Source organism: Stenella coeruleoalba, assembly GCF_951394435.1.
Source record: "Stenella coeruleoalba genome assembly, chromosome: 2".
In the NCBI taxonomy this organism is placed as follows: domain Eukaryota; kingdom Metazoa; phylum Chordata; class Mammalia; order Artiodactyla; family Delphinidae; genus Stenella; species Stenella coeruleoalba.
Genome location: NC_137147.1, coordinates 3,941,069 through 3,966,085, shown reverse-complemented (window position 1 = coordinate 3,966,085; position 25,017 = coordinate 3,941,069). Strand labels below are relative to the sequence as shown.

Sequence of the window (25,017 nt, the reverse complement as noted above, 5' to 3'; positions counted from 1 at the left end):
GGACGTCGGCAAACCTAGGGTCAGCCAAGGAGGACGGTGTGCGCCCTGGAAGTCAACCTCTGAGGGTGCACGGGCTCCAACTGCAGAGTCCCCCAGGCACCCTTGATTCCACCAGTGGGCTAGTGGCTTCTGGGTGAGCGCCGAGACTCAGGTACCACCAGGCTTGGCCCAGGGAAGCCAACCGTGGGCTTTGGAAGGATCCAGACCTTGAGTGTTTAAACCGCAAGCGAGCCTGCAAATGGTCCCCTTGCCCTGGCCATTCAGGAGAAGGTCTCTGCGACCGTCTTTGCTGAAATCCAGCGCAGATGTCTTCTCTTGGAGCCTCTTGGGTGGGGTGGTAGTTTTTCAACTGTTAGCAATCTTTTAGTTAAAAAAAAAAAAAGCCAACTTTCCAGTCCTGTTCTACCTGGAATACATTTTCTCCTGGGGGGGGGGGCCCTCCCCAGGCCTCTGCAGTTCTGTCAACACAGTGAAGCCAGCCCCCTCCCTAGCCTCAGGCAGTTGAATGAAGCAGTTCTTTGCTCCACCAAAGGAAATATTTCCATGGAGTTGGGCCAGGAAAACCCCTTGCTTGAATCCGGGCTGGCCCACGCCCAAAGCCACGGGGGCTGCATGTGGGCGGGGTGGGGCAAGGTGGCCACCTTCTCCTGGGGTCAGGGTGTGACTCCTAAAATCCACCTCAGGGTGGTGGGCTGCTTCGCCAAGACCCTGCTCTCGGCCTGCCTCGTTCCTCCAGTAAATGGGTTTCCTGGGGCCCCTCCTGCATGAAGGCAACCATTGAAGTTCATTTTCTTTTGCTGCTAACAGCTTGGAATTTCTTCACCTCTGCGGCAGGTTCAAGGGAGCCCTTCCAGAAGTCGGGTGTGGCTGTAGGGCTGCCCCTGGACACCCCCACGCCCACCCCATGCTCCAATGCCTCCAACTACTCGGGGGGGGGGTCCCGAGTCTCTTGATTTTTATTTACTTATTAGAAAAATACTTCCTATTCGCAGTCCATCAGAAAGAGGCTGAAATGGTCAGTCTTCTTGGGTTGTTGCATAAGAAAAAATACACATAATAAAAGCAACGCGTGTCAGTAGAGAAATCCACAAAAGTAGAAACAAGAGCAAATCATTCAGAATTTATTCACCCAGAACAACTAATGGTTTGGGGTGGGTGGTATTTGGGGGTAACTGGGGGTATTACCTTTCAGCTCTTTTTCATTGGCTCTAGTCATGAGAAAGATCCCTAAAGAGCAATGCCCACCCTCTCTCCCACATACCACACACCCCAGAGTCCAACACATAATGCTCTGCCTGGAAGGCCAGCAGTCTGCCGGGAAGTCAGCTTTATCCGTGGCCTTTTATGAAAGGCGCTGAATTTTATTTGTCTTTTAGTATCTACAGTTTGGCAAACTCTTCTATGCAAAGGTTGGGGCTGAACCCGGAACTTAGTTTTCCTGGGTAGAAAATCCACAAGTGCCCAGGCGGCCGTGGTGCCCCCACTTACCAACCCCAGGATCACGACGCACGGCAGGGACCACCAAGCATCCAACCGGCAGGAAATGTGGGTAGGAACTGTGTTTGGATAAGTGACCAGAAAGAAGAAAGGGAGCCCCTCCTACAAGTCCTTAAATGCCAAACTCGAAAGTTTAGACTTGGTTTTGAAGGCAAAATCAAGTTCCTGAAAATTGGCTAGCATGGGGGCCGCAGATGAGCGTGCATTCTCGAAGAGGTATTGTCAATTCCAGGATCCCAGAAGACAGGACTGTATTTGATCATTTCCCCCAAATCCTTGGGGGCTTGATGCCCTATAGAAGGCACAGAGGCGGTGCCCGACAACTCCAGGCTCCCTCACTCCAAAGCAGCTTCATAGGAAGACCCTCTGTGTGCCCTTCGGCTTCTCTGACTTGGGAGGAGGTCTAAGGGTGCTGGGGGTGGTTCAGGGACGTGTGATCTTGGGTGGTTTGAATTGACAGGGGCTGGTACTGGAACTAGGGATCAGAAAGGCAGCAGCGTTAGCCGTCACTGTAGCCACCCTCGGGATGTGTGGAAGAGGGCCTGGAGGAGAGACCTCTGGGCTACACGAGCATTTTACCTGGAAGCCTGGGAAGGCCTGCTTAGAGGGGCAGGCACTCAGGGGTCGCTGTTCAGTAAGGGCCTGAGGATTGGTTTTGAGAAGAGACACATTTACCCACGCCTGGAAGATGGCTGTAGGAGGAGCTTGTCTTCATTTCCTAGCTGAAGCCTAGGACGTTTGTATACTTGCCCACAAGTATGTACATGTGGATAGGAGACTGCTCACACGGCTTTTGAGGGTTCCCAAGTATGAATTAAAAAAAAGAAGAAAAATGTATGCTTTGAATTAGATCTACGTGAAAAAAAAAAAAAAAAAAAAAAAGAGGCAGCAGGCTAAGCCCTGCGCCTGGGACACTGGCTCTCCTCCAGGGTTCTTCAGGAGGGTTGGGTTTCAGCATGTACAGAAAGAAAGTGAGCCGTTTCTCAAACCTGGATTTCCTTGTCTGTTTTGCCCTATAGATATGAATCTGAGCCCCTCAAATGTCCTTTTCGAGCAAGTAAAGCGTGCACGACGTTGTTCAGATGGAGAAACAGTTCGGGTCCAAATATTACCATAGATTTAGCTCTTTCAAGTTATTTCTTTTTTTGCTTTGGACCAACAAATATTTAAAAAGTTAGGTTCTGAGCTCCAGAAAAGCCAACGAAAACATTTCAACATATGGATTTTGTGTGTGGTTGAACCATGCTCAGTAGAGATTAGTTTACAGCAGTCTGTCTTTCTCTCTTTGCCTTTTCTCCCCCCCTATCTTTTTCTTTCTTTCTTTCTTTTAGGAAGCCAGAAGGATAAACATGTTGCCATGGAGTTCTGTTTAAAATAAAATACAATGGAAAGAAAAGCAGCATGATGAAGTAACCACATGGACGGCAGGATACACCTGATACTAATTACTGTCATGCAGAATGTTCTGGAAGACATTTGACTCGCCTGATGTATACATTCAACTCAAGCAAAGCAGGACTGGAGGGCTCCTTGGGGACCATCTTGTCCAACTCTTTCCTTTTTCCAGATGAGGAAATAGGGGCCCGTAGTGAAGGGCCTGGACAGCAGCCTCCCAGTTAGGAGGGAGGAGAGCTGGGAATAAAACCCGCGGTGCTTTTGTCAGAAATATAGAATTTCCAGGGTCTTTTACCTTGGCCTGTCAGTGAGACCTTGAAAAAGAGGAGTGGGATTTACTGGTAAATTCTGAGCAGCAGCCTGACGAGTCAGGGAGTCCGGAAAAAAAAAAGCAGAGAGGCGGCCTTTGCGCTGGGAGGCCCACCTCTCCTCCCGGGGGCCAGGCCTTGAGGGCAGAGATGCACGTTGGCCATCTGGAGTTTCTCCTTCCAGGGCCTCTCAGAGGCACCCCAAACAGCCGGGGGCTCCTCCCAGAGCATCACTCATGTCCTTTTGGGGCGGCAGAGATGACGCCAGGAGGCCCTGTCGCTAGGACAGCCTCCGGGGACCCCAAGTGCGTGACTACCGAGCCTCTCCGGTGGCCGCCTCGGCTCTCACGCCGGCCTCCCACGCGCGGAGGGTGAGCTGGCGCCCCCATGACAATGCGCACCCCTCGCCTCTGCCCCCGAGAGGCTAGCAACCGGGCCTGCGGGTGTCTGATTGGCCGCGCCGGCTTGACGACAGGGGCTCCTGGCCGCTGATTGGTCCCCGCTGGCTCCGGCTGTTTCCTAGCTATTAATACCGTGGCTAATAAACGCTCTCCTGTTGACTAGGATGCTCGGAGCCATGATTTTTTGAAGCTTTCTTGACGTCCGCGGTTCGTGCGGGCCTTTCTGTTTCGCGAGTCCCGCTGCTGCGGCTCTCGTCTCTGGGGCACCGTGCGTGCTCCGCAGGCTGTAAATGGGGTTCTCTCCCCCCTTTACGTTATCTGACACTTTAAGGTAGCTCCCCGCCATGGCCTCCAAAGGCCACTTTATCTTCATCTCCCCAATAGCCCGCCTGCGCATCTATAAATGAGCCCTCCCACCCAGGCTCGGTGTCTCGTGCAACCTGGTGGCCCATTTTCACCTCCCTGTCGCTAGCCGTGGGCTTACAAATAGCCCTGTCCCTTCTTTTCAGCCCTGGAATCTCCCGACTGGGCTATAGTTACCTACAGGATCGCCGGGCATGGGGGGGGGGGGGTCGCTCTGAAGCCGCTGCTTTGAAGACCCTCAGAAGTGCGGGGGAGCTGTTCTAACTTGATACCCCCGCGGGGCCCCTTCGCCTTTCCCCTTTGGGACACATCACTCATCCTCACCCCTCTTCTGTCACCAGGCGCTTCATCCTTGCCCTCCCGGCTGCCACCCACCTGTCGCCCTAAGATAGATCCTTAGTCCCTTTCAACAGCATTTTGACCTTTGCGAGAGGACATTTGATTGACGGTTCTGCCCGCTTTGCCACTCAGTGCCCGGCAGAGCTGCCGAAGGCGCCACCTGTTAAGGATTAAATCTCATGTGCCAGGTCCCGGAGCACGAGGCCGTGCAGCTATGTTCTGCCGCAACATGTGTCGCTGCCTGTTTCCCCCGGGGGCGGTGTGTGTGGGGGGCTTTTCAAAGTGTATGTGTGCGGACGTCATCTCACATTTGGGGGGTACTCTGTGCATCTCCTTGTGGGACACAGTCGTCCTCCAAAAGTACTTTCCCTATAGGAACACGGCTCGTGTCTAGATTATTACAACCCTGGTTAGGGGGTACCCCCTTGTTAACGTGGAGGAAACGGACCCCCTGGCAGAGGAGGGGGCATTGCAGGGTTCAGGGCACGCAGGTTGTAAGCGGCAGAGCTGGGGACTCAAAAGCCAGTTTTTCTGACTCGGAGATGCGATATCGAGTCTCCCAGTCGGAAATGGACGAGTGGGCTAAGAGGGGGGTGACAGACGCTGACTTACATTTGGGTACCGCTCATCTTGCCCGGGGCATTTTATTTCCCAGGACAAGAAGCAGACAGCATCGTTTTCTTCTCCTAAGCCGCATCCTCTGATGGAGGTTCCGGAATAGCCAGGTGTGTGATCTGCTGCCTGCGGTGCCCCAGCTTTACCCTCGGCCCGCCTGAGGATAACCACCCCTTGTCCAGTTCTCCCAGCAAATTGTGCACAGAAATCTGCCCGCCTGGCGCGCGGGGCTCATGTAGGAAAAAGCACCAGCGAGCTCAGGGTGTTGGTCATGGCGGCGAGGGGCACTGCGGCAGAATTTTTTCCTCCCTTCTTTGCTGCAATCTGGGTGCGGCTAGAGCAATTTGTCATAGAATCTGGGGGGCTCATTTTTCCGGCCAATCGCTTTTGGAGAAATGAGCGCATTGCAGCAGAATGCGCTGACGTCAGAGACCACCCCTTCTGCGCCTCGATATAAACCCCACCCAGCCAGCCCCTAGCGCAGACGGCGGAGAGCTGGGATGGAGCGCGCCCTGGCCCGCTGGCCTTGGCCGCAGCTCCTCGGGAGAGCCGGGGCGCCCGCGCGAGAACCTCCCTACTTGGTGAGTGGTTGGCCATCCTTTGCCCGAAAGGATGTGCAAAAGGAAGACGACACCCCCTTCTGGGCTGGGCTCCGTCCTCCTGGACATGCCGCAAGAGAGATGCCGGGACCTTCTCCTGAAGGCGGCCACTTCGCCTTGTCCCCGAGCATCGGCAATGAAATTCTGTCAGGAAGGAAAATCTCGAGGCACATTTTCCTGGGGGGGAAAATCACAGGGCCACTTTCCAGTGCAGCCCTTGAGGGAAGGCCGGGTGGTAGGAGCTTCAATGAGGACGCGTGGGAGGAATCTAACCAAAGCCCTGCCAGAGGCCAGTGTGCCTCAGTCCCTGGGGTCCAAAACCCAGATTTTCTGTGTTTGAAGCCACCTTTAGAATCACGAGTGGTGGGAGATATGGCGGCGAATGTATTCTGCATGCCGTAGATTTAGGGGGGAGAGCACCCGAAAACAAGAGTCTCCTGGGCAATATTTTCCCGCTAGTTTTTGGCCCGGTTCTTGGTGGCCGTAGGCGTGAGGAGTAGAGGTACTTACCCGCTAGGGATTCTGAATCCAAGTGCACAGGTTAGTGCAAAGCCTACTCCAGTCAAAATTTAGACAGTAAAATTGCTACCTGGTATCATCTGTTTATTTAAATAGTGGAGATGTGGCGCTCAAGTGCAAACCTGCCAGAAACCCCCCTAGGATGAGTTTGGTAGAGAAGGGCGGCTGGGGGGAGGGTCAAGTAATAGGGGGCGAAGGCAGAATAGAAGCAGGGGGTGGGCTGGGGTGGAAATAAGGCTGTGTCCTTGGGTCTGGGAGAGGCTAATTAAGAGGGAAGAGAGAAATACAGAAAAGGGGGCGTGTTGGGGGGTCTGGGCACTGGGAGCTGAGAATTGGGTGTCGGGGGTCTTTTCAGTGTTGCGTGGTGGTCGCTGGAAGACTCTGAGATGTTGTGGGCTTTTGACTTTTGATAAAGTCGCCTTTTGCCATTTCCTTTGTCCCTGTCAAGCTCCCCCCCCCCCACGTCGCCCCCTCCCCACTGTGGGCCGGCGGGCTTGGGGAGGGGAGCGTGAGAGAGTTGCTACGTGGCAGGTTTCTGGAAGGTTTTCTTGCTGGCCGCCAGAGGGCGCTGGTGGCACTGCGGAATTTTGGGGGGCGGGGTGGGGAGGGGAGGTGGCCTTTGTTCTCCTGCTGGAGGGGGTCGGGCGCGGGATTTACTGGAGAATTCTGAATTCATTTACCAAAGGGGGAAATGTTTTAAGACCCCCGGGTTCACTGGGGAGCAGTTGCAGGTTTCGCGCTGGGCAGAGATGCCGGGATCGGCACTGGTTGCATGACCTAGGGTGTCGTGGAAGAGCGTGGACGCAGATTAGTTTGTTTTCGGTCGGTTTTGGTTTTGAGGGTCTTGGGAAGATGTGTGGCTCATTTGAGTAGGATGTAGAGGCTCTAAGATGGTTCATCAGGCGCCATCGTGCGGGGGTCTTGAAAGTCTTACTGTGACGTGGAAGGGAGGTGAGATTTGGGGTGGGGGGCTCGATGGTGGTCTGGATAATTTTAGGCGGTTTTGGTCGCCTTTATATTATTTTCTAGTGGTACCATATTTTGTAGCATGCGTCCAGAGACCATAAGTGAGTGAAAATAGTGTATTGAGAACTGGGGCTTTATAATTTTAATTAATTTATGTTTAATTGCATTTTCTGGAGGTTGGAGCCAAGATTTCTGTTTTTACCTATTAAAAGTGGAATCTTGTTCTGAAAAGACCCTTATGGCGACTGTCTCCTTGAAATCCTCGTATCTCTCTGGTGCAAGATGACAGTTGGGGGGCGCAGAGGGACCCCAGGACGTGTATGGGGGCGTGCTGCCTGACGTCCACAGGTGGATTCTGGCTGGTGATGGCAGGCGTGGCGTTTAGGGGACACAGCGGCCCTGCGCGATGAGCTGGGGTGGCCCCTGTCCCCCCTTCCTAGCCTGAGACTTGTTGGACCCCCCATCTTATGCCATATATGCCCCTGGCAGCTGCGGGCCAGGCGCGGGTGGCGGCGCAGAAGTTGTCTCCCGCGCGCACGCCGCAGGTGTCTGTGCTCTTGGGCTGTGGGTGCTGGCCGCGCGCCCCCTAGCGGTCTGTGTCTGAAAATGGTTCTCGGCCCGCTAAACCGGGCTTCAGGTCGCGCATGCGCACACAGCGAACACTTGTGCCCTGTCAATCAAATTTTCCTTACCCCCTCCCATTTCTCTCCCTCCTCCCCTTTGCTCTTCTCTTCCTCCTCCCCCTCCCTTTTCTCCTCTTCCCCCACCTCCCCTCCCATTTTCGCCCTCCCTCCTTTCCCGTCCTCTCCCTCTCTCCCATTCCTTCCTCCCTCCTCACCCCTTCCACCTCTCCCTCTTCCCCCCCTCCTTCCTCCTCTTTCTCACTACCCCCTGCCTCTCCCTCTGACTGCCCCCTCCCTCCCTCTGCTGTTCCTGTGCTGGCCATTAGAGGTCATCAAGATGGTTTCTAATCCCACCCCCTCCCTGCCATAGGGTCTCTGTTCAAGGATGACATCATCCGCTTGCCTCCCTGTCTTCAAGGACCACCTCTGGATGCCAAGCTGATGCCAAGGTGCTTGCTGCTCACCTCCACCTCATGGTACTTCAACCCCTCCTTGTGGCAATTTACACACAACATGGTGGGCAGAATCCCTCACCCCTGCCACCCTCCTTGCACCACCCCCAGACCCATTAGCAGTTAAAAGGCAATTTAAAATGTTAACGAATTAGTTTTAGTTGTAATTAATTCATTTAAAGTTTAATTAATACTGAGACTTGGGCTTGTAAGTGGGTCCTCTAACCTTTGATCTATTGCAGAGGATGCTAGGAGCACGGATTCCTGGATGCCACCAGCATACAAAGCAGCCACTGGCAGTGACCCCCGGGACCAGGACGACGAAGGATGAAGAGGACCAGAACTGACCAGCTGTCCCTCTTGGCTAACGGCTTAAACCAATGCCCTAGTGAGGGGGCATTGGTCATTAATGCCGGACCTTTGCTATGCTTCTGCCTTGATGCTATGACTGCTTTTCTGTGTGTCTCTGCTTGTGTTAACATGTCAGCGACCTGGAGGGTTTCCAACCCCAGGGAGGTGTCAGTCTTTCTCAGTCCACCCCGTTGTTACCCCCGTGATGTTCTGAATGGAAGAGTCCCTGTGGGAACTTCTCAGGAGGGGGACCTGGGCCAAGGGCTTGACCAGCATCTCACTGGCGATTCCAAGGCCCAGGGTGGGCTTCTGGAATGAGCATGTGTCCCAACGCCGTGCTACTGAACTGCCAAGGGCATCCCCACCACCTCTGAGATCACCCTGTCCTTTCTGGGGAACGGGGTTGAGAAGAGCAACCTCCCAGGGTGTTGTGAGTATTGAATGAATCCAAGCAGCCTAGGGTAGGGCCAGGCATAGAGGAGGCGGTCAACAGATGTTTGTTGAAACAGTTTGGTTGGCCAGTCCGCCCCTACCCCCTCACCTGTCTTACACCTCTTATTTATTCTCCCGCAGCGCTCCGGACAGCCCTAGTCCACGGGGCTCTCCCTGCACCAGGTAGGGGCTGCACCCAGATGGGGGCTGGGCTGACTTGAGTAAGGACATGCATGGCGCACGTGGTCATTTCCAGAGCACTTTCGATGTTCTGTGCCTCTGTTATTTCTATGTCCGATGTCCACGTGAATGAGGCCGCCTCGTTTACAGGTGAGGATGAATTTGGCATCGACTTGAGTAATTCTAAAAGCTGGAGAGCGAGAAGACGTATGTGAACAGAGTGCCCCTCCCTAGGGGACGGGACTGAGTCACATTTACAGTGAGGTCGCTGAGGCTGGAGGAGCGTCGCTGCTGGCAAGAGAAGGGGTCAGAGTTGGACCCTGGGTGCCATTTGTGGCCGCCCCTTACCCCCTGCCCCAGAGTTCTACTAAGAGCCCTTTGATTTCCAATCAAATGTTTGACAATGGGGCAGCCTGTTTGAAATCCCAGCTGCCCAGGGTGGTCTTGGGGGTCTTGGGTGGCCTCAACGCTGGTACCATGTGCTGGCCTCGCCTCTCAATAATGGTGTGACCTTAAATACGTTGCTTAACTTCTCCAAGTCTCAGTTCTTTTCATGGCCTAAATGGGGATTAGGGGGAAAAAAAAAAAAAAAGCAACACAAAAAAACACCCGCGTTTATCTACCCCACAGGGCGCTTTTGAAGGCCAAATGATGTAACCACTATGAAAGTGCTTTGTAAATTGCGAGATACGTAACACCAGGAAGCTGTCCCTGATTATCGCATGCCCAGCCCTGTCTCCCCTCAGTTAATAACAGCTAGCACCCACTAGGTGCTGTGCTTGCGCTCAATAAATAAATTCCAGAAGAAATAAAAACAGAATTAATTCAACAAACATTTTTTGGACCGCCTACAATATGCCCCGCACGCCAGGCCTGGTATGTGATACAAAGATGATGAAAACGGCCTCTTGGAAGCTAATTGGGGTCCTCGTTCGACCGGCACTTTCTCTCGTCCCCTTTTAAGCCAACCAGTTTTGTCCGGACGAGACAAAAACAACTTGGGCTGCTTTAGAGAAACCCGGCTTGGTGTAGACAATAGCTCCCGGGCTTCTGAAAGGGGCTGATTGGATTATGTGGCAAATGAAGGTGGAAGGATGACTTGGAAGGTGACAAATGAAGTGGGCGGAGATCTGCTGTGAGTTAATCCAGGCTATTAGGAGGGACCTTTTGTCTTCCAGAGGCTGGCAGGAGCTTTCACCACTGGGTTTTACATCCTTAATGCAAAGGACGCATAATTTATGGTCAGTGAAAACCCAGGCCCCGGTGAGATTTGAGTGGGCTGTAAAATTGCGCCTAGTGAGTAATTACAGGGAGCATTTATGTCTCCCTTTGCAGTTGGCAAAGACCTTTTTGCAACCATCAATTCATTTGAACCTCACAACTCCCTGTCCAGACCCGGGGCTGGCCTGAGCCTCCTAGGGGAAGAGGCCGTCAAGCGGCCTTCAGATTGGGGCGTCTGAGGCATCTGACACGGTCAAGGGAGAGGCGTCCCCTGCCCTGGCCTCTCCTGTCTCAGACCTGGCCTTCCGGCCAGCAGCGATTCCCTCCGAATTCCTAACTTTGCTCGGTCGGCAGCTCTGATCCTCCGGGCCCCTCCTGCCCTGCTTTCTAGCCACTCTCTCTTTCCTTTCGCAGCCAAGCTTCTCGAAAGGCCTGTCTACACTTGCTGTCTTCCTTCCTCACCTCCAGTTTCCTCTCCAACCCACTGCTTCCTGACCTCTTCTACTCCGCTGATCGGCTGTCACTAAGGTAATGACTTTTCTGGAGGTTAACCCTGGACACGCTCATGGGCACATGCCACACAGACACGTACCCGGTGTTTCACATTTTCTAGCTCCAGTCACTTCTATGGACAGACACGCCCCTGTAGACCTCACAGAGTCACCTGCTCCTGGCTTTCCTCCTCCTTAGTTTCTGCTAAGAACTGGGGTATCCAGACCTCTCACCTTCTGGAACCTGCCTCTTAGCATCTCACCCTGGGTTGGTGTCTAAACCACCTAGAGCTGAGGCCTTGGGGTAGGTCAGTTTTCCCAAGCCACCTTTTTCTCAGTTGCAGTATAGGGTGTCTTTACCTGGCAGGTCAGGTGGGCCGTCTTGCAGGTAAGATTTTAAGTCCCACTCTTCGAGGGACTTGAAATAAATTCAATAAAGCGTTCATGAGAAAATACAATTGGGGTCATCATCAGATTTTCTTGTAGGTTAAGTTCCCACAGGGAGGACCAAAGAGAGAAGAAAGAAGTGGGGGGAGGGGGCAGTGGGAGAGAAAGAAGCAAAGACTAGAAAAGGGTACCAAAGACAAAAAAGTAGGAAAGGGAGACTTAGAAAATATGAAACCCCACCAAAACAAACAAACAAAAAAACCACATCCAGAGGAAGGAGTTTCTTCTTGGGTTAGGCAAAAAGAAAGTAAACAGGAAAAAGGTTTAAAATTCATTATCCCAGTGACAAATCCCAGGAAGCTTTCAAATCAAATTGCCCCATTTTGGGTTTTTAACTCCTTCTATCAGGTTTAACCTCTTTACCTCTTCCATCCTGGTTAAACGCCCCCTCGGCTGGTGATTAAATCCCGGAGCTACACGGAGTCTTTCAATGAATGAATGGCCGACAGAAAGAGCCCTTCCCCTCCCCCCAGCTGTGTTTTTCAGTTTTATTCCACTTTCCGCCCTTTTCCGTTAATGAACACAGGGCTAATCTTGGGCCTTGTCAAGGAAGAGGCTGCAGACGTTAATGAGGTAGCTGCTGGATCCCAGTATTCGCCTCATAAGGAGGCTTCTTTGTCTGGGAAGGAAAAACACACTGATTATCATAATAAGTGCCTCAGGGCCGCGGCCGCAGGGCACGGGCTTCGTGGGTCTGAAGCCACGCTTCTAATTTCGGTGCTGGAGCCCAGGATTCGTTTTGCTTCCCATTGAAGTCTCTGCCTCTGTCCCAGCTCGCGATCCATCGAGCGGGGTGGAAAGTTGCAGGCAGCTTTGGGCCGCAGATAGGGCTGCTTTGCGGAAAGTTCCTTTGTTCGACCCTACATGCAGACCAGCAATGGGCCAGGGCGTTTCAGGCCTCTGGGATCCGTTTTTCCAAAAGCAGAGAGATGGGGGTGCACGTTTCCAACTCTGCCTCACACCAGACTTGTTTTAGGACTCACTGGTGTCGAGCCTTTAACGTCCTCAAATGCTAGAAAAGCCAAGGCGTAGGCGTAGGCCCTGTAGAATTATCGCAGGGTCAGTGCCCGTGGGATGCTCCTTCCAGGTCAGGAAATGGATGGGTATTGGTACCCCAGTCCCCCCACCAAGGGAAGGGCATGGTTGGGGCTCACATTTGGCCCCCACATAGGATGAAGGACCAGCGATCTGTCAGGACCACTCAGATCCAGAACCTGTAGTCACTCCTTTTACCCCCTAAATGTGCCCCTCCCATATGTCCTGCATGCCACCCACCCCCACCCAAATTCTCCCTTTCTGTCCTGATTCTTGGACTCCCAGGAGCCCATGAATGTCTTTATTTTTAATTGTTATTACCTTTTTTTTTGGCTGCACCCTGCGGCATGTGACATCCTAGCTCCCCAACCGGGGATCCAACCCGCGCCCCCTGCATTGGAAGTGCGGAATCTTAACCACTGGACCACCAGGGAAGTCTCCCAGTAATGTTTTTAGAGCAAGTGTGCCTGAGTTGGAAACTTGCCCTTAGGAATCTTGAGTTTTGGATGTTTCTCACCCCAAGACAGATCAGTCGAGATGAGATCACTCCAATTAAACCTCAGGCTCTACCCAGACCTTCAGCCAAATGGGGGGAAAAAAAAACAACTAAGGGGAAAGTGAGGTGTTGGGTGCAAGAACACTTTTAGTTGAAAACTTCCTTAACTTACTTGTTGGCTAAAGGTTCCCTGGCATTCATGGACCAGAATTTGATGCTCTTTCCAAGTTAACAAAACCAACCCTCGTCCAGCCCCCTAAATGAAAATGTTGAAGGAGGCCCAGGTGGCCGGTTGGGGCAACTCCACTCCTTTTGGTGGCGGTGACCCGGATGTTGCCTGGACTTGGGGACTGGATGAGGGCGAGCACCTCTGAGAATGGGGATCCCACCTACACTCCTCCGTGCACTTTTTGGAGAGTAAAATAATAGAGCAGTTCCTGGTGTTTCTAAAAGAGGATTTATTTTAAATAGGAAAAAACAAATAACCCATAGGACCCTTTTCACCCTCACATACATACTAATTAAAATACATGTCCCCAAGTCATTAATATTCCAGCACTTGAGAACCTGGGGAGGGGGTGGAAGGCAGTTGAATTCAACCTCTGGGGCCACCAGCAGAGGGGTCTGTGCTACTTGCTCTCGAGTGTATGCCTGTTTTAACCTGCATCCTTGTCTCCGTGGTCCCCCTTCTGTGCCTGGACGGATGCTGCTCCCAGCTGCCTATGCACACGGGACCCCTGTGCCCCACGCTTCCAGCCCAGAGGTCCTGCCCCGTGTCTCCCAGGGCCCGCTGGTCTCAGCCTCCACCATTAAGTCAATTCCAGAGGCTCAGGAGATCCCCTCGACCCCAATTCTTCGGATTTTCTGTTTTTTCTGCTTTTATTGCCCCTTTCTATTCTCCATCTACCTTTTCTTCTCTACTTCGTCACCATTTCCTCATCTGGTCCTCTGGGGGGTGTCCTAGGCCAGCCACTCCTCCTTTGGGTGTCCCAGCACCAGCCTGGCACAAAGTGGGGTTCAGTAAGAGTATGTGGGATGTATGTTTGGACAGGTGAGTCAATGAAGGAACTTGACTGCCATACGTGAGCTGCTAGGCGGGAGTTGCTGAGGATGCAAGAAGCTTTAGGTCAAAAGGGTGGAGGGTGGATGTCCTTTTACTGAGAGGAGTGGGCATTGCCCCACCCCCAGCCCCATTTGAGTCGGGGCCTCACCAGTCTCACCCCTTCGTTCACTCATGCGTCCATCCCGTCATCCAACAGTTGATCCTTACTGAGCAAGCCCACGGTCCGGCCCCGGGCTGGGCACCTGCCACCCTAGCGCATCCCTTGATGGCCTCTGCGTCCCCGGGGGGTGGCGGGCCAGGGGGTTGCTTCTGCCCAGGGTGGCCTCGTGGCTCCCGGGCACGGGGCTCTGCAGGCAAGGCAGGTGGGGTGGGGTGTGAGGGGCGGGCCTGGTTTGGCCGGCTGGGGGGCGGGGGCGGGCCTGGAACCTGCCCTTCTCTAGGGCTCGCCGCAGGTCCCAGCCAGCCCCTCCGGCCCTCTCGGCCTCCCACCCCATCCCCTAGCTGAGTGCTCGTGGCTGAGCTGGACCCCCGTACCTGAAGTTCAGGACTGAGGTGGCGGCGTACGGGCAGCTGTGGTGTATGTCCCCTTGGGCTCTGGCCACACAGGTCTCCCTCTTGAGTTGGGGTCCGTGAGCTGGACCCCTCCCTCCATGATGCCTTCCTCCCCCTGGGGCTAAGTCCAGCTCCTTTGCCCCCCACTTGTGGGCTGGGGCGTGTCCAACGTCAAGGGCCCCTGGCCGGGACCCTCCAGGGAGCACTGCAGGCTCTGCCTCTGCCTAGCTGCCCACCTGCTCTGCTCTCCTTGGCGGCTCCTCCCCTGGCTCCCCCCGCCCCTTGCTAGGTTGACTGCCCACCTGGGGCTCCGCTTGCCCCACCTGACCCATTTCCCCTTCTCTGTGCCCCAGTCACTGGGCTTGGGACCCTCTGGGTCTCACCCATCCAGCCCTCTGCCTAACAGGTTGGTTTTCCTCGCTGAGCCCACACCTGTGGTTACCTGGCCCTGCCTGCTGCCCCGCCCACCTCCCACCTGCTTGCCTTTCGCCTGCCTCTCCCCCAGGGCAAGGAGGCCCTCCCCCTCAGGGTCGCCCAAGTTTCCGGTTGGTCTCCAGTGCTCGTGGCACCCCTCCCCTACCATCCTCAGAGGCCTCCTCCCATGGGCCTGGCCTCCCAGGCTCTGAGTGCCTGTGGGCTGCGGCCAGACCTCTGTCCTGCTCCCTTCCCCCCACCCCAATCCCCCCAGACTGCTTGTCATCATGTCCTACCGGGCCTGCCTGTACGGCCGTCCTGTACCCACGAGTCCCAGGCTCTGCCTTGCCCCCGGCCTCGTGGCCGGTCTGGGGGCTGCCACCTGGCCTGTCGCTTCTGTTCTTGCGCTTCTCTTCTTGCACCTTCTCCTGTCATTGCCATCCCTACGAGCCACCTCCCTCCACCGAAAACCAGGCTGCAGGTGAGACTGGGCTCCGTGTGTTTTCTAGGGGCGTGTGTGGTTTTTCTGGGGTCTCGCCTTGCCGGCGTTCTAACTTTCTGCCCCTCCCCAAGGTCAGCCCGTCCTCGACACCCTGGTGGCGACAGTCGGCTGAAGAACTGGATGGAAGAGGCAGGAGAGTTGCCCTGGACCAGCGCTCCTTCAGGACGGTCACCTGGCATCTCACGCCCACCTGGCGCCCCGCGACGCCCTCCTGGTTTGGGGTGAGTTTCTTGCTGTTCTGGGACACGACGATTTCATTAGGTTCAGCTCGCGTCTCTCAGTTCAAGCATGTACACATTCAACCTGGGAGGGGTCACTTCCAAGGGCAAGTCCTCTTCTACACCAGACATGGGGCTGGGGTTCTGGAAGCTGCCTAGAGCTGAGGCCCTTGTGGGCCAGCATGGTAAGTGGGGAGCGTCCCCCTCAGGTCTGGGCCCCTGAGAACCAGCTCGGGCCGGGCACATAGTAGGTCCTCACAAAGCTTTACTGAGCATGTTAATGAAATGAATAGTGGTGCATTTGCCCTCCTAATGCCGGCCAGTGGGCTGCTTTGGAGATGTGGAAACAGGAATGCTTGTTTGCTGTGGAGCTGGAGAAACATTTCTCCCCACAAGCCACGGGAACGTCAGTCGCTGTGAGAAAGCTGGTTTCTCACACATGAGGCCTTGATAATGTCTTTTAATCAAATAGTGGTTTTTTGAGTGAGTTCTTCTCTTGGCCTCTTCTCCTCACCCCTGAAATTGCAATGAGATGGGAACGTTTTGTTTGTTTAAATAAAATCAGTAATGGTAGAGCAGAAGAAAGCAGGGGATTACAGCCCCACGACTCACTCAGGGACTCCTCATTTGTTTATCTGGGGTTCACTTATTCAAGATGCGTTCATGGAGCCCCGGGAGGCCCAGGTGCCCAGGACCAGCTTTGCCTTAGGACTGGAGGGTCTAGCCGGGTGCCCCAGGAGGTCCCATGCGGTGCCCTGGCTTGTGTGCCAGCTAAGCAAGGCGGACAGGGAGAGGGGGCTCTGCAGAGGACGTCTTGCTTTCTACGGTCTGGGCGACTGAGCCCATGACAGGGCTCATGGAGGGGCCTGGGGGTGTTTTCAGAGCCAGCAGCCCCAGTGGACTGTGGCTGCCTCTGTGCCCCACAACTGAGACATTCGGGGTAGCTACTGGGGCGCTTAGACGGCCGGGGTGGTGCAGGGGGGAGATGGGAAAGGCCTGGATGACGGGGGCGAAGTTGACTCAACTCCCCAGATGCTCATGGAGGCTCCAGTGGGCCCAGCACCGTCCTGGTCCCGATGCCAACAGCCCCCCAAAACCACCTTGATGCTCATACACGGCGTCTGTCTCTGTGACAGGGAAGGTGATGGACGGGGCTCACGTCAGAGCCGGGGGCCCTGCCTCGGGGTGCGCCCGTCTGTGTGTGACCTGCTGCCCAGTGGGCAGAGCGGCTGGACCCCCTGCACTCCCTGAGGGTCTCCGGTTTCCAGCAAAGCTTCCATAAGACTCTTTCGTCAACCAGATTTTGGAGACAGCTCTTATGCAGCCCTGCCCTTCTCCCCTGAATTGGAAATGGGGTAGGGATGGTATTTTTTAATAACACCTGGCAGTGCAGGTAAAGGGGGGTAGAGGTATCCAGACCCGGGGGCGATGCCTTTGTCTGCTTGTTTTCACTCCCCGGAGAGCCCATCAGGCTGCAGAGAGGTGGAGAGGGTGTGCCCAGGTCTAACTCCAGGGAAGGGGCACTGGGCAGACTCTGCCCCGTGACATTTACTCCGCAGCTGGCCTTTGCCATCTGCAAACACAGTGACGTGGAAGAGAGGCCTGGGAGGGGAGCTTTTCAAAGGGCAGGATGTGGGCTCTGGGGTGGCATATCCAGAGCTTACCAGAAAGATCCGTGTAGCTCACTGGATGGAGCTAAATGCCCACGGCTCCTGGACTCCCTCGGGGATGTCTCGGGACCCCCTCAAGGTGGGCTGGGCCGAGGGGCAGAGTCAAGGTGGAGGCAGGCCCCCAGCCGGCCCCAGACTTTGCCAGCCCCCCGCCCCTCATCCTCAGCATTTGGGGTGGCCTGCGTTTGGGGTGTGTTGTACTTTAGAGACACTTGTGAATGCTCAGTCTCAGGTATACACATATTCTGGGTTTTGTGTGTTATTACGCAGAAAACAGAGAAAAATAGGTCAAGTTCTCCATTAAAGAAGTTGAAACATAACATCATCTATCAGCTTCGCAGCCGATCAGCCCAAGAATTGCAGCAAGGCCGTTATCAAGTGTTGAAAGAAATGATCATTTTCAGGAAAATTCTGTTGTGATGCATTGGCCCGTCCCCGAGCAGTAAGGGGTGGAATGATGCCCTCGCTGGCCAGACAGGCAGAGGACCCTGTCCTCTTGGCACGAGGGGTTCTCTGGCCACTTGTCTTTGTGCTGAGCTGGTCCCCGGGGCCACCTCTAGCTGAATGCTTCCACGTGGGCACAGGTATCAGGGAAGAGATGGGTGGTCTTGCCCGAAAGCTGGCCCTCGGGTCCCACCTGCTTCCCCCCAGGTGGATGAGGAAGGGGGCCGAGAGCGTAGCCCGGCCTCTGCGCTCTCGGAAAGAAAGAAATGCCCCCTCTCTCACCCTCCGATTTCCCACCTGCAGGGCCCCTGACCTAGAGCCTCCTGACTTGTGATTCAAACCCCAAATGTATTTCCAAGTACATTTCTCCAAATAATGTCAAAAACTGGCAAGACTTAAGGGCAACAGAATGCATGTGTTTCTTATTCATTCATTTACATGAAGGAACTTAAATGTGGTTTTTCTTATGAGCAATCTGACTTCCAGAAAGGAAAAAAAAAAATCACCCGTCTTTAATGAGCTTGCTAATGAATTTTTCCTTGAAAAGAGGAAGGTGGCTTTACACAGAAGGGGGTGTGGAGGGAGACAAATTAAGGCCCCAAAGGGTTAAAGGGCAGTGGACAATGTCGAATCCGGCATTGTCAGCTGAACCAGGAAGGCTTTGGGGCACTGGGAGCACTTTCTTTTCAGAAGACTGACATTTAACAAGCTGCAAATGAGTCCCAAGAACTGGTTCCCTTTTCCTTCTGCGTCTTTGAGCCCTGTCCCCTGTCCTCAAGGAGCTAAGGGGGTTGAGTCCAGCCTGATCTCCCATCCCTGGTTTGAGCAGATGGAAAATTCTGGAAAAGAGTTGTATCTTTCCAAATGAGGCCATCTCAAGCGTGGGGTCCCCATTTTGAAAGGGAGAGGCCAGTCTGGGTAGGGAAGGAGGGGAGGCTTTTTACTCTGGTGCCCGGTTCCAATGGGCAGCCCCAAGTCCCAGCTGCCTGAGTGTGTCTTCAAGAAGCCAGGCCCTTTCGGGGGGAGGGGTCTGCAGGAGGGGGTGTTGCAGAGGTAGCCCCCCCTCCTGGGTATGGAGTGAGTCAGTGTTTTGGAGCCAGGAGAGGAGGGGACCAGGGTGCCCTCGGGAATCCACTGGGAGGAGGCCGGCCTCCGACGGTATCGCCTACCGGGCATCCCCACACCCTGCAACGCCAGCGGGAGAGGCCCCTAGTTCATTTGGATCCTGTGCCCAGGTGAGCACAGAGAAGGGCCCGAGAGGCCCGTCTTTGGGGTTCCCGCACGGCCTGGAATTCCTAGTGCTTTCCAGATTTTAGACACTTGGTCCCGTATCCCAGTCTTCATTGTGAGGGCTTTGGCTGTCCAGAGCGGAGCAGGTGCCGGGTAGCCGAGGCCGGGGTTGGCCCTGACTTGGGGGAAGGGTGTGTGAGAGAGGAATTAATTATGGGGGAGGAGGGTGGTGGAGGGTGTAGTCATGACTCTCTTAATTGCTCTCCAATTTCTTTGGGCTTCAGAAAAAAATCCAGATGGAGAGTTCTTAAGTCCTCCTTCCTGGGAGTCGGGGGGCCAGGGTAGCGGGGGAGGAAGGCTGCCCACCACCTTTTGCCTGGCGTCTCTTTGCGGAGTGAATAGGGGTCTTTGGCAGGGGCTTAAGGAGGAGACTTAGCCTGGGAGCTCCCAGGGCGGTGCAGATGGAAACAAAGGCCCAGCAGAAAGGAATGTGGGGAGCCCCCCATGGAGAACAGCCACCTGGGGGTAATTGGGAGGCTGAGTGCAGATGAGTTTTCCCAGGTTCTGTGAATACATTCTCTCAATAGAAGGTACCTTTTCTTCCCATGAAAAGAAGGAAACCTCAATTACCTTCCCCTGAAACAGAGTGTGTGTGTGTTCCCTCTTGGTGGGGGGAGCTGGGGCGCTGCTGAGGGCCCCTCGCCCTTGTGTGTGTGCCCTTGTGTGTGTGTCGGGAGCTCCGAGGCGCGCAGGCGAGAGGCGACACGATGCACGTCTAACCAGCAACCCCGTCGGCGGGACCCTGGACATGCCCGTGCTCCCCCGTTCTAGGGCTTTCTTTTTGTGAGTTTCTCAGGAGGAGGCATCGGGGTAGCTGTGCCGTAAACAAGAAGCTGATCAAACCAGACCTGATGCCCCAGAGACAGCCAAGGAGACGGGACTCAGGGCTGGAAAGTTGGGGCAGGAGGCCCGTCAGGGGGCCAGAGACTGACTGCACGTCTGTGCTGGCCATCCGGGACCACGGCTGTGCCGGTCCTTCTGCCTTCCCAGCCCTTTTTCAGTGCTGTCCTGTGGGTGGGGATAGAGGCATTCCTACCGGGTTGAGAAATTGGGGGTTTGGGGGCTCGGAGATCACGGGGCTGGTGTTTGCAGTTAGAAGGGAGGGGGAGTCAGCAGGGCCTGTGGGGTTGGGGGCAGCCCTCAGCAAGGGGATCCTCTGAGCTGGAGGGAAAACAGTTTGCACCACCACTGCCCCAAACTGCCCCGAGGGCTCAGGCCCCTCTGGAGGAACCAGGGGCAAAGTCCCTGCCACGAGGGGAAGGGGTCCCGGGTCTCAGTCTTGGCCAGTATCTTTGTTACTGCTGGCTGCCGGGCCTCAGTTTCCCCATCTGTAAAATGAGGCAGTAGCCTACCAGTTCTCTGTATTCTATGAGGCAGAAGCATGGGGTGTCAGCGCTAGAAAGGCAAGGGCCCTTTCCCCAGAAGAGGGGAGGGAGAGCCCCAGGTGTCCAGATTGGGCCCCCACTGGCCTCCCGGCTGAGAGCAGGGCACATCCCTGCTACTCAGGCCTTGTCAGTCGGAGGAGAGAGTTCAAATCGGGTGCTTCGGGCACCTGAGAGTCAGGCAGCGGCCCTGAATTGGCCCTCTGGGACCTGGTTCCAGCCTATGTTCAGCTCACACTGTGGGTGTGACCTTGGCCCCTGTCTCCAGCCCTCTGGGCCTGTTTTCCCATCTGTGAAATGGGACGGTGCAGGCTCGAGGTCACCGGAGGGTCTTAGGAGCTCTGATTCCTTCCAGTTGCTCCGTGGTCGTCTGTGGGTGGTTTGTTTGCTAGGTCTTTAGGATCAGAGGCTGGAGATCTCTGCTCCTTTGCCTTCCAACCCCCCTCTACTTTATTATTTTTTTTGCGGTACGCGGGCCTCTCACTGCTGTGGCCTCTCCCGTTGCGGAGCACAGGCTCCGGACGCGCAGGCTCAGCGGCCATGGCTCACGGGCCCAGCCGCTCCACTGCATGTGGGATCTTCCCGGACCGGGGCACGAACTCGCGTCCCCTGCATCGGCAGGCGGACTCTCAACCACTGCGCCACCAGGGCAGTGGTTTATTTATTTTATTATTATTACTTTTTAATTATTATTATTTTATTATTATTATTACTTTTTAATAATATTATTATTTTTATTATTACTTTTATTATTACTTTTTAATTTTATTATTATTATTACTTTTTTATTTTTACTTTATTATTATTATTATTTATTTATTATTATTACTTTATTATTATTTTATTATTATTACTTTTTAATTTTTTATTTATTACTTTTTAATTTTTTATTTTTTTTTGGCCGCGCTGAGCGTCATGTGGGATTGTAGTTCCCCAACCAGGGATTGAACCCTGGCCCCCTGCAGTGGAAGGCGGAGTCTTAACCACTGGAAGGCCCAGGAAGTCCCACAACCCCCCTCTACTTTAGAGACAAGGAAACCAGAGACCCGAGAGGGCCGGGGTGGCAGGCTGTGGATGTGAAGCCCACCGCCCATGGCCAGGCAGTGGGGGAGCAGTCCTCAGCCTGTCTCCATGGTCAGCCTTTTGTGAACACAGATCTAATAGGACTCACACTCCAAAGCGGCTCCAGGGGGCTGCCTGCGTGCTGCGGTGCAGGGATTGCATTTATGGGACATTCTTCCACACAGGTGGGCTGCCGGCCAGGCCTGGAACACCTTTCGGGGCCGTGTAATGAGCCTGGCCCCGTGGCTGCAGTCCCAGGAGGGCGGGCCTGGCCGCACCATCCCCTGTGGCTCGCCCTGGGCCTTTTGGTGCTCCGGCTTTGCTCAGCTGAGAACTTCCTGAAAAAGCCGTCAGGGAGGCAAGTTCTGGAAAAGCCATCAGTCGCCCGGCTGCCCATCGCAGACTCAGTTTTGCAAACATCTCTCGCTGTCTCTTTGTGCTTCAGAGTGTGGTCATAAAGCGCTCACAAAACCCTCGGTCAGGCCTGCGCCCGGTGACTACCACGGTGGGCCGCAGCCTTTGTTTTGTGACCTTGGTTGCTACAATACCTGCAAGCTGAAATGAGGGATGGAAAAATTGCCCGCTTCAATTAGAATGGCAGACTGCCTTTCCCAAGGCTTCCTCTGCCACTCTATCCATTAACGGTAAACATACGCCAGATAGGACTTAATTCTCTCTAATTGCCACTCCTGAAGCAAAGAGTGAAATTCCAGGAAGAGGCATATGTAAACATCCTCCATGGCCCGGCCAACTGAAATTAGAGGGCTGATGGGGGCCAGCAAGAGCCAGGAGGACATGATTTCAAAAGCTGTCCCAATTACCTCTCCCATTTTCGTAAATGAGCCCATAATGTCTAGGGCCCTGGCCTTCACAAAGGTACAGGAAATTAACTCCGCCAAGAGCTTGCATTTGTTGGGGAAAGTTGTAAGAGGGTGCTCGTTACTCAACAGGTAGGCAGCGTGAGATCCGAGGCGAGGCTCACGGCTGTTTGTATAAACTACAGGCTCTATTTCTGAGAATCACCGTTTTATTAAAAATCATCCTTTTCCACCTTTCTCTGCTCTCAACATCCACAAATGATTTGTACCAAAGACGTGCCAGATCAATGAGGCCCCATTTGCCCCCAGAAAAGAGGAACTTTAAGAATTTTGAGAGGCAGAGCTTGAATCGTCTAATCCTCTCAAGCTGCAGAGGGCGTTTTCCGTGTAAGCAGCAGCGCTTCCTGCGTAGATTACAGACGCAGCACACGCGTTTATGAGGTCTTCGATCCGTCGCTTGCGACAATTGTTCCTCTGGACCCTCTAAGGAGGCCTTGTGTTCTCCTTTGGTTCCAGACACTGACTCATCTCTGCAGTGTCTCCATCTGTTACGATTGCAGCCTGGCACCGCGGTGCTTATGCATCACGGCAGACCCGGGGCTGGGACACGCAGCTCGGAAACCAAGGCACGACTTTGCCGGGGCTGCGTCTTCAAGGAGCAGCCTGGGGTCTGCACGAAAGTTAATTACGGACAATCGGGAACTCTGAGGGTTCCTGGGGCCTCTGGGCAGAAGCAGGAAAAAACCCAGATGCTCTGAGCTGCTTTTGATTTCCCGGGTCCCATTAAAAGACACCAAAGAGAACCAAACTGGAACGACTCACCAAAGCCCTTTCCCGTGTTTCTTTGTCCCACGGGAAGAGGCAGTGGCTGTGGTCGTGCTGCGTTGGCCCCCCCAGGCGCTCACAGGCTCCTGGGGAGGGCTGGAAACTCTCCCGGGGGTGTCCAGCGCAACACGGGCACCCAGAAAGCCCTTAGAAAACCAGTCTACCCTCGGTCACCCATGGGCTGATGACTGCTTGCTTAACACTGATTTTTTAAAAAGACTTTCTGTTTCTTGGTTATAAAAGCAACCAATTAGGGGAGAACGGTGTTTGGGAAGCTCAGGGCCAGGGAAGGAATTCTTACAGGGATTGGAAGCAAGAGGTGAGCCCTCTGTGCCCAGCCAGGTCTTGGGCACCCCAGTGAGTGAACCACTGGGAATAGGGGGGCAGTGGCAGCCGGGGCGGGCACCCAAGTGGCTTAAGTCAGGGCAGGGGGGTTGGAGAGGGTCTGTTCCTTCCTCGGGGTTCCTTGGAGGACCATGGGGCGCTCCCTTTTCATTCACCTTTTCCTCTAGCTTTTGTTATCATTCTAGCCCCTCCCCTTACAGCGCTGTTCAAACCTCAGCCACCACAGACCATCTGTCAGCCACACCTGCCCACCTTCACTAGAGCCTACTGAAGGAATGTTCAAAATCAAGTCCCTCAAAATATTTTTAAAAAATGAACAGCCTCTTTTTTTTTTCTTCTTCTGAGCAGTTTTAGATTTACAGAAAAAGTGAGTGGCAAGTACAGAGAAGTCCCATACCCCGCCCCCCATCCCCTGATGTTAACATCTGGCATTGATGTGGCACATTTGGTATCACTGAGGAGCCGACCTGGATAACATAGTTATTCACTGAAGTTCATGGTTTATATCATTCGGGGTCACTCTTTGTGTCCTACAGTCTGTGGGTTTTGACAGGTATATAATGACATGTGTCTATCATTATTTAACGCTTTTTAAAAAAACTTTAAGGCAAATACTTGAAGTCAAAGACTTGATGTAACCGGTCAGGCTTTTATATGGCGCTGATGAAACTTTGTATGTAATTGTTAAAGTGAAGGTGTCTGTCCAGGCAGCATCATCCTTCATCTTCCATCCCATGGTTTTAGGACACACTGCCCATTCAAGACTCCACAACCCTGGTGTGGTCCTCAGCCACTCCCTTGTCTCATCCAGGGCCAGGCGCCCAGCTGACCGCACTCCCATCATGCCTGAGCACATGCTAACGCTGGCCTGGCTGTGCCCCGGGGTGCCCTTCTCTCATGGTGGAATGTCCTGCCGGGAAGCCTTCTACCCAGTCTTCGGGTGTGTCCAGCTCAGCTCTCACTCATGAAATGGCCCTGAGCCTTTGGGTTCCATAAAAGGGCACTTAGCATCATGGGTGGCACCAACCAACCCAAGGGCTCTTGGGTTGAGAGCCGTGTCCACACCGCCACACCTGCCCCATCGGCTTCAAATACCCCCGGAAGCTGTGGTGGGGAGCTTGGCGGGTGAGAGAGTGAGCCAGTACAGTGAAAAGCGAAATGCTTGGCTTCACCAATTCCACGCTTGCTAGAAGCTGGGGCGTCCCTGCTTCCGTTGGGTGAGATTCTATTTCAGTGACCCAGTGCTTTCTCATTCCAGCTGAAGCCGTCTCGAATCCTCCGTGGGACAGGACCGTGGACACGCCACCCCAGTACCCTCCAGCTCCAAAATCGTAAGTTGCTGGGCCGTGGGGAGCACCTCTGTGGTTGGTCACCAGTGGGGGCCGGCTGCCACCCAGAGCAGCCTCGTGGGAGGGGCTGGTGAGCGCTGGTCCGTGGTCCGCTCACGGGGGGAGGGGTGCCCGGTGAGCCCAGTTGAGCGTGGACCTGGGGGGCTTGTGTTCGGAGGCAGGACCCCCCCAGCCTCCTCGTGTCGTCTCTGTGGCAAAAGAATTCTATAGGCGGCTTCAAGTGCCGAACCCCCAAAGAATGTTTCCTCTTTCACTCCTCTAAATGAATGGCCCTTTCATTGCTGAGTCTCCCTTTGGCTCTTATGCCGCAGGGCAGACTAGGATGGAAGTGGCCTAGCTGGGGGGCCCTTCAA

General features: G+C 54.4%; 2 long non-coding RNA genes across 2 annotated transcripts; both read left to right on the top strand.

Annotated features, from left to right (window-relative positions):
- The first annotated feature begins 5,239 nt into the window (after positions 1 to 5,239).
- Positions 5,240 to 10,226, top strand: LOC307182246. Its single transcript, XR_013827156.1, has 3 exons — positions 5,240 to 5,499; positions 7,996 to 8,101; positions 8,320 to 10,226. It is a non-coding gene; the product is annotated as an uncharacterized lncRNA (long non-coding RNA).
- A 4,975-nt stretch (positions 10,227 to 15,201) lies between these two features.
- LOC307181825 lies at positions 15,202 to 24,808 on the top strand. The gene is made up of 3 exons (XR_013827072.1): positions 15,202 to 15,240; positions 15,333 to 15,482; positions 24,574 to 24,808. It is a non-coding gene; the product is annotated as an uncharacterized lncRNA (long non-coding RNA).
- The last annotated feature ends 209 nt before the right edge of the window (positions 24,809 to 25,017 follow it).